This window comes from Triticum dicoccoides, chromosome 1B (assembly GCF_002162155.2).
Source record: "Triticum dicoccoides isolate Atlit2015 ecotype Zavitan chromosome 1B, WEW_v2.0, whole genome shotgun sequence".
Taxonomy (NCBI): Eukaryota; Viridiplantae; Streptophyta; class Magnoliopsida; order Poales; family Poaceae; genus Triticum; species Triticum dicoccoides.
In genome coordinates this window covers 487,185,006-487,192,639 of record NC_041381.1, presented here as the reverse complement: position 1 = coordinate 487,192,639, position 7,634 = coordinate 487,185,006, and positions in this window count along the sequence as shown.

Sequence of the window (7,634 nt, the reverse complement as noted above, 5' to 3'; positions counted from 1 at the left end):
CCCCTCGGCTGCCCCCAGCAGCCGCAGCAGGGTGGCGGGCGCCGTGGCAACCGCCGCGGGGCGGTCGCAAACATGCGCAAGGGAGGGCCCCTCGTCAGCAGCAACAGCAGGCATCGTACATGTGTACTCGATGCCGGTCTCGCGGGCTCTTGCTCCGGGCATCCTCGGGCCTCGTCCGGTGAGCCACCAGGCGCTCTTCACCATGCAGAACACCGTCCCCTACATCAGCTACAGTGCCGCGCCCGCGCTCGCACCTGCCTACGGCGCCTTGCCAGCCTACGGAGGGTTTCTCCCTCCCTAGGTGCCGCTATCATGGGATCCGACCCTCCTCGCTGCTCTGCGCTCGGCTCCGTCACCAAGTATCTACGGTGACGGAGGTGACTGGTACATGGACTCGGGCGCCACCGCTCACATGACTGATCATCCCGGTAACCTCACGTCTTCCACTCCCGTTCATACTCTGACTCGCATCACCGTTGGTAACGGTTCCTCCCTACCCATTGCACATGTCGGTCATATGTTGTTTCCTTCTAATTCTACTCCCATTAACATGTCTAATGTTCTTGTTTCCCCTTAACTAGTTACCAATCTTGTATTTGTTCATCGCCTTGCTCGTGAGAATCCTATCACTGTTGAATTTGACGATATTGGCTTTTCTGTGAAGGACGCCCGTATACGGATGGTACTCCACCGATGTGATAGCCCGGACAAGCTTTACCAGGTGCATCCTTCTGGCGCCACCACCACCCGTCATGTCGCCCTCGCCGCTAGTGTTGATCTCTGGCACGCCCGCCTCGGTCACCCCAACTCCACAGTTTTGCATCAGATTCTTCAGAGTTTTTCATTCTCATGTAATAAGGTTGACGACCACTCCTGTGAGGCCTGCCGTCTTGGCAAGCATGTTCGTCTCCCTTTAGCGAGTCTACACACATTTCTACTTTTTCGTTTCAGTTATTGCATAGTGATGTCTGGACGTCCCGTTACGAGCAACACAGGTTATTTATACTATTTGGTGATATTGGATGATTTCTCCCATTATGTGTGGACGTTCCCTCTCTGTCGCAAGTCCAGCGCTCTCGCCACACTCACCGCTTTTTATTCATATGTCACCACACAATTCGGTCATCCTATTCTTGCCTTGCAAACTAACAACGGAAAAGAGTTTGACAACGTCGCCGTCCGCAATCTCCTTGCATCGCATGACACCATCTTCCGGCTCACTTGCCCCTACACATCACAGCAGAATGGCCATGCCGAGCGCGCCCTCCTCACTCTTAATGACTGTGTTCACACGTTACTCTTCCACTCCAACGTGCCTCCTTGGTTCTGGCCAGATGCCCTCGCGACCGCCAACCTTCTTATTAACATTCGCCCCTGTCATCCCCGCTGGAACTACTCCCCTCACCAGCTCCTCTTTGGTGCGGCTCCATCTTATGATGGTCTTTGCATTTTCGGGTGTCTCTGTTATCCTAGCACCGTGTCCACCACTCCTCACAAAATCGCTCCCCAGTCGCTCCCTTGCATCTTCCTTGGTTATCCTCCCAACACGAGAGGTTACCGGTGCTATGATCCAGTGTCCCACCGCGTTATCACTTTGCGGCATGTGTACTTTGATGAGCTGGTGTTCCCATTTCAGCAGGTACCCTCAGCGTCTCCCGCGGCGCGACTCGCCCCTGCTACCATCCCTAGCAAGTCGCCCTCTATGCTGCGTCGAGCACTGTGCTCGGCCCTGCCTGCGCTTCCCGCACCGGCCGCACCCTCCCGTGGCACCTCGAGCGTGGTTGCCCCCTCGGGCGCCCCCGACGACGCGTCCCCTGGCGCCTCTTCGGCTGCCCCCTCGGCTACCCCCTGTGCCACGGTCCCGCTGGCCGCCCCCGACGCCGCGGCCCCTTTGGCCGTCCCCGCCATGCCCTCTGGCACTGCCGTAGGTGGGCCCTTAGCATCTCCGGAGACCGGCTTGAGCTCATCCTTGCCGGTCCCCACCATCGCACCTCTCACCGGTGTGGTCACTCGGGCTCGGACTGGGACGTTTCGTCCCAGCACGCGCTACACCTCCGATGCGTACGCGTGTGCCGCGTCTACCTCGGCCCCATCGCCGCTCCCCACCTCCGCCCGCGCAGCCCTTTGGGATCTGAACTGGCTTGCTACAATGCGTGAGGAGTTCGACGCTCCGCAGCGCAACCGTACGTGGAAGCTTGTTCCGCGACCTCCCCGTGCCAATGTGATCACTGGAAAGTGGGTCTTCCGCCACAAGGCTCGCCCCGACGGTTCCCTTGAGCTCTACAAGGCACAATGGGTCGTGCGCGGCTTCCGCCAGCGTGCCGGCGTGGACTTCACCGACACCTTCACCCCGATTGTCAAACCAGGCACGATTCGTGTTGTTCTCCAGCTTGCTGTTTCTCGCGCCTGGCCCGTTCACCAGCTTGACGTGCCCAATGCTTTTCTACATGGCCACCTCGACGAGAAGGTGTTCTGTCAGCAGCCTACTAGTTTCGTCGACACCGACTATCCGGACCACGTGTGCTTGCTCTCCCATTCTCTCTATGGGTTGAAGCAGACGCCTCAGGCCTGGTACCAGCGGATCGCGACCTTCCTTCAGCAGCAGGGGGTTCCGGTCCACATGGTCTGATGCCTCCCTATTTGTGTATCACCAGGGCACCGCCACCGCGTACCTTCTCCTCTACATTAATGACATCATCCTGACTGTGTCCTCGCCAGCGCTACTTCAACAGATCACAGCTCGCCTCGGCACCGAGTTCGCCCTCAAGGACTTGGGGGCTCTCCACTACTTCCTCGGCATCGAGGTTGTTCGCCGGGCCACTGGCTTCTTTCTGCACCAGCAGAAGTATGCCTACAAGCTTCTGGAGCAAGCGGGCATGCTTAAATGCAAGCCTACTCCTACGCATGTCGACACGAAGGCTAAGGTGTCCTCTGTCGAGGGTTCTCCGGCGTCCGACGCTCCCTTCTACCGCTCAATCATCGGTGCTCTTCAATACCTCACGCTGATGCGTTCGAACATTCAGTACGCTGTCCAGCAGGTGTACCTTCACATGCATGCTCCTCGTGATACTCATTGGGCTCTGGTAAAACATATTCTCCGGTACATACGTGGCCCACAACTATGGGTCTCACCCTGACGGCATCACCTGACACCACCCTTGTCGCCTACTCCGACGCCGACTGGGCTGGGTGTCCCGACACTTGACGGTCCACTTCCGGCTACTGCGTCTACCTCGGGCCCTCTCTAATTTCGTGGTCGTCTAAACGACAACCCACGGTCTCACGATCGAGCGCCGAGGTTGAGTACAGGGATGTGGCCAATGCTGTCGCGGAGTGTTCTTGGCTACGACAGCTACTTCAGGAGTTGCTATGTGAGGTTTCCAAGGCTACGCTTGTCTACTGTGACAACGTATCCGCGGTGTACTTCGCTGCCAACCCTGTTCATCAACGATGGACGAAGCATATTGCGCTCGACATTCACTTCGTCAGGGAGCACGTCGTGTCGTGGTTCTAAGTCTGACAGTAGTGTAGGGGGGTAGGAACGGAGAGGCAAGATCCTAGCTATGGAGTAGTTGTATACGCAAGGGTTTATGAGTTCAGGCCCTTCTCGGAGGAAGTAACAACCCTACGTCTCAGATCCCGGAGGCGGTTGACTGGATTATGTATGTATGAGTTACAGGGGTGCGAACCCTCTACACTGAGGAGGGGTGGCTTATATAGAGTTCGCCAGACCCCTCCGGCCCTCAGTTATGTAGGGTTTAAGGTACATTAAGATCGGGAGTTACTGGTAACGCCACAAATAAAGTGCTATGATGACCATAAAGGCTACTTAATAATCGGCCGATTGTGTGCAGAGTGACTTTAGATCTCCTGGTCGTCGAGTGGTTGGCTTCATGGTCGAGTGTCTTCGAGTCCGTCGAGTGGAACACTTCTGAGTCGATTGAAAGGTGGTTTCTTCTAGAGATGTCCTTTGGGAGGGTAGTTTGGATAGGTCCATGACCCTACCCTAGGTCCATAGCTTCATCATTAGCCCCCGAATGGATCGAGGTTTGAGTGGGGAAGGAGTTGAGAACTCTTCCGACCCATTTTTCGTGCTATGAGTGTATCTTGTTCTGGATCCATGAACTTAAGTAATGACACCAACTTCTTTTTCGGTCGCCTTGATCCATTCTTGGTTTCAGTCGAGTGAATTTCGTTACTTGAAAAGCTCCAAGTGATGGTGTGGAGGAGATCCGCCGTCTGACAAGTTATTCTGCTGCTCGCGGATTTTGCGGGTTTCGAATTTTGGGAAGCGCGCGGGGCGAAGGAGGCCACAGTAATCAGACGGGATAGGGCGGAGACGCCTCGATCTCCGCGCCACCTTTTTCGCCACGTATCGCGCGCGCGACTGTTGTGGGATTTGATAGGATTGTCTGGGCCTACAGGTCAGTCACTCGGAAGCAACTCCATATAAGCCGGTGGCCCAGGGCTTTTGAACAGTGCACCTTCATTTTTCCTCTTTCCTCTTGAATTCCTCCGCCACCTCTGCTCTTGTACCGGTGCCGTCGGTCCGTTTGAGCTTCGCCTGTGGCGATGGTGAAGGAGAAGACGACGGCCCTGGAGTGTGCGAAGAAGGCGACGGCGCACGCGAAGGCGAAGAAGTCCGGCCGGGGCGGATCTTCCTCGAGGTCTGCCTTGCCGCAGGGTTGGATCCAGGGCGATTGGATGCCCTCGGCGATTTGCCAGGAAGACATTGATGACCTGGTCGAGGGGGGACTCATTCTCCACGAATCTGTGCGCCTCCCAGGGAACGAGATCGAGTCGCAGCCTCTCGAGGGTGAGTGTGTCTTTATCGCCACTCACGCCGACCGCGGATTCTCCCTGCCCCCTCATCCTTTTTTTCGGAGTTTCTTGAACTTTTTCGGAGTGCAACTTCATCACTTTACTCCAAATTCCATCGTGTATCTTGCTGCCTTCGTGTCTTTGTGCGAGAATTTCTTGGGTTGTCGTCCTCATTGGGGCCTCTTCAAGCACATTTTCACTTGTGCTCAGTCGGTTAAGAAAGCCAAGTCGAGTGACAATAAGACGCAAGTGATTCAGATGTGCGGGGGTCTTGGGATCCAGATGAGAAGCAAAAGTTCTTTTCCAGCTATGACCCTTCCCGACTCAGTCCGCGGGTGGCAGTCAACCTGGTTCTACTGCAGAGACCGGCCGACCCCAGGACAGGTGACGGGTCTTCCCCCTTTTTCCTTGAACCGAGCAGAAAAACCTTCTTCTCTGAAAGTGACACCAGAAGAGAAGGCACAAGTCAAAGTGTTGGTTGGTCGAGTGGTTCAGCTTGTCCGCGACGGGGTGACTGGTATGGATTTGCCAGAGGTCTTCCTCTGGAGACGTATCCAACCGCTCCAAGCTCGTGACCATCCGATGTGGATGTATTCAGGTCTCGAAGACACCACTCGGATTCACCCGGAGGAGGTCGACGAGGCTACGTTGGAGGGGTGGTTGTCGAGCATCACAGGGAACAAAGATAACCCCCGAGGAGCCAGGAGGATTCCTCCACTCGACCAATCATATGAAGTAGATCAGGTCCAATTCTGCATCTCTGACTGCGGCCTTGCTTCCTTCATTTTGTTTGCTTAAAATCAATCGACTGACTTTTGTCTTGTTTGTTGTCTTCTAGACCATTACTGACATGTACTCGATGCCCAACGGGGCGCAAGAACAGACCGAGGAGGAGGAGGCGAGCGGAGGTGAAAGTGGGGAGGAGTGGCAATCTGATGGTGAGGGGGAAGAGGATGACGACGGCTCCAGTGAAGAGGAGGAGGAGGAAGTTGATCCTCCTCGCACGGAAAGGCGATCCAAGCTTACCCACGACCCCGCGAGCGAGCGTGGCAAAGCGGCTGCGCCTGTTGGGCAGTCGTCAAAACGCCCTCGGACGGCTTCTCCGGCGCCGACTGAAAAAGCGCCGAAGCATCCGCGGGCGGCGTCATCAAAGCCGCTGAAGGCCTTGACCAAGATGAGAATGACGATTCCTACCATTTCCGGGTAACAACAGAACTTGTGTTTTCTCGTTTAGCATGGACAGACCTTTGGTCGACTCATTAACTAACCAACTGGTTTCTGAAATCTGCAGTGTTGCTACCTCCGAGACCTCCACCAGGAACGAAGACCAGGAAATGGAAGACGCTGTCACCTCCAACCTTGGTACGATTTCTGTAGCTTCACTCTTGGTCGATTGGATTTTCGTTTTTAACTTTGGGTTTTTCCTGTAGCTCCTCCTCATGTCATTGATCTCCTTGATGATGATGACGAGGCACCACTGAGGCCGAGGAGGAATAGAAAGGCGCCGGCTGGCGAGACTACCCAGACTGCATCAGTGCCTGAGACATTAGTTCAAGAGGGTGTCAATATCACTCGAAATTCTGTGTCCTTCACTGTGCCGCTGACGAGTGTTCGACCTTCGTCGTCGACTGCTGACCCGCCCTCCCTTTTCGTCACCCACCACGTCCCAGAGGACCAAGTGGGTGCTGCTAAGGAGGCTATACGCCAGGCGGGGATCATGATGGAGTAGGTGAAGGCGATCCGGGAAGCCAGCCAAGAGGCCTATGATGCTAGCTCAGCCCTTCAAAGCAACGTCCAGGTTAGTTGGTCACCGCTTGTTCTGTTAGGATATGCTATCTGAAGACTTTCTTTCCGAAGATCTTTGTATCAGTACACCCACTGGGTGTGTCGATTGAATTTTTGGATTGGTGGGGGCACGCTGAGTGCACCCACTGGGTGTAGTCCCCGAGACTATGGTGGACTGCTGGCAGTCGACTGTAGTCTTTGTATTTTGAATTTCTTCACTCTAACTTCTTCACTCGGTCTGGACGGACCATATCGAATGGAATCTTGGAACCAGTGGGGGCACGCTAAGTGCACCCACTGGGTGTGGTCCCCGAGACCATGGTCGACTGCTGGCAGTCGACTAAGGTCTGAAGAACCTGTGTTGTTTTTTTAGATAGATCATGATAAGACCATGGCTGACTGCTGGCAGTTAGCTATGGTTTTAGGATCATAACCTCTTTGTCTCTTTCGGTCGACTGATCGGACCAAGTCGATAGAACCAGTGGGGGCACGTTGAGTGCACCCACTGGGTGTAGTCCCCGAGATTACTGTTGACTATTTTGATTTGGCTGTAGTCTTAGAAATGTTACGATTTTTCTCTCAGTCACTCGGAAGCAACCTATCCTTGATGTCCGTCGATTGACCCTTCACAGAAATCTTGCGAGCTTGTGACTCGCTATACTGAATTGGAAAACAAACAGATCCAGCTCGACCTTGACTTGAAGTTTGTCCAGGAGAACTTTCAAAAGGCGAAAGACGAAGCAAAAGGTATGACTGGTGAGAACTTGACGACTGTCTTTATCTTTCTGCCCATTCCTGATTCTGATCTCATTGTCATTTTGCAGATAAAATGAAGGAGGCTCTGAAGAAGAAGGACCAAGACCTTGCCGAGGCGCAGAAGGCGGCTTTGGACAAAACGAAGCTTGTGGAAGAAAAACTGGCTTCAGTCGGTAAACTTGAAGAGGAGAACGCCAATCTGAAAGCTGCTCTCGACGCGGCCAACAAGGAGGTCAGCCGTTTGAAGAAAGATAAGATAGCTCTGAGTGATA